The following is a 1,718-nucleotide window of genomic DNA, read 5'->3' as shown; positions in this document are numbered from 1 at the left end:
TGCCCGGGGCTGGGGGGGCTGTCCAGGGACACCTCCCTGCTCCGGGGGTGGGCAGTGCGACGTGTGACAGGCTGAGGGGGAGGTCCCCCTTGTCAGACCCTCGCTGGAGTGTTTGGGGATGGGATGGGGATGGGGAAGGGGCTCTGGGACCAGTGGCACCGAGGCTGCATCGGCCACCGAGGCGGAAACGCAGCCCAGCTCGGCCCGAAGTCCGGAGCACCCACTGCTGGGTGCGTGCAGGATGGCACCCAGCTCTGTTGGCACCCAGCTCTCCTGGCTGGGTGCTGTTTGGGGACAGGGCGTGCATGGGGCAAAGGAAGACCCCTTCTTTCCCCTGTCCTACCGACCGGTGGACATCGACAGTCAGCCCTCGCACCACATGGGTGTCCTCCTCGTGGCACTGTCACACCGTGTCCTGTGTTTTGGCCTCAGCCTCGGCTGGCAGCAGTGGCATCCTCAGCACCCCGGGGAAACTGAGACACGCTGAGGGGCAGGAATGTGCCTCGGGCTCTTCCCGGAGAGGGCAGAGTCAGAGAGAAGTCCGGGTGTTCACAGCATTTGGAAAACCTCAGAATATCCGTCGGTGCGAAAGCCCCGAGGAATCTGCGGGCAGGACAGGGAGCGTGCTCTGAGGTGCCCCCGCAGGGTGAGGAGGGTGCAGAGGGCTGGGAGATCGCAGAGCCAGGCTGGAACATCGCAGAGGGGACATGGCCAGGGGTGGGATCCATCCCCGTGTCCCCGACACAGCCCTCCCGAGGGTGGGCGGCTGAGGCTGGCTGCCAGCGAGGGCTGGTGGTTAGTGAGTAACATCCGAGGGATGTACAGCAGCACCCCGGGACCGGGAAAGGGACGGGGAGTGTAGGGCAGTTCCAGCTTGGAAAGATTTCCGGTTGCAGTGAGAGCACACAGCTCGTACTGAGACTGTGGGGGCCCCTGAGCCCCCTCTCCGTGCCTGGGCTCCTCCTGAGCCACCTTCTCGCCCAGCCTCACGGGTAGGCAAAGCCCTTCGGGTGGAGGAGGAAGCGAAAGTGGCTGCGTGGAGGGGCTTTGGGGAGGGGGATAGGGTTGGGGGGCAGCTGGCCCCCCTCCCCAGGTGCCGTGTCCTGCCCCGTGTCGAGCTGGTTTCCCCGGCTACAACACAGCTGCGACCCCGGCTTCCCTTGGAGGAGGGTCCCCATGGGATGTTGCCCCCAGGAGGGAACTGGGAAAAGCAGAAGAGGGAAATGTGGAAATTGGGATTGGAAGGATTCAGAGCACGGCTGGGCTGAAGGAGCTGCTGTGACTGATGCCAGGAGGGGACAAGGCAGATCCCCCGCCTTGAGCTCTTCCTGGGCTGTGGGAGGAGGGAGCAGAGCAGCTTCTCCGGCAGGCTCTCAGCAGATCCAGGCATGCCTGGCTTAAGGCTTACGCTCCAGGTTGGCGCTTCCAGCCAGCAGCTGCCTCCCAGGGCTGAGCAGAAATACAGGTTTAATGGGGAAAGAGCGTGGGGATTAACCTCGAGGGTGGCAAAAGCAGAGGCTGTTTCTCCCCTCCTGCCAAGAATCCCACTGGGACTGTGGGGAAAAGCCCAGCAGCACTCCCAGAATTGCTGTGTGCGTTTCCCACCGGGCATTGACCCTTGGGAGTCACCTCATGCCCTGCAGTGAATCCTCGGGATCTGTTTACTCCGGGCAGCGCGGAGTCGAAAGCAAAAGCATTTCTGGAAGGCGTCAACCTCC

The sequence above is a fragment of the Geospiza fortis genome, unplaced genomic scaffold (genome assembly GCF_000277835.1).
Source record: "Geospiza fortis unplaced genomic scaffold, GeoFor_1.0 scaffold82, whole genome shotgun sequence".
NCBI lineage: Eukaryota > Metazoa > Chordata > Aves > Passeriformes > Thraupidae > Geospiza > Geospiza fortis.
Note: the sequence above shows the minus strand (reverse complement) of the source record.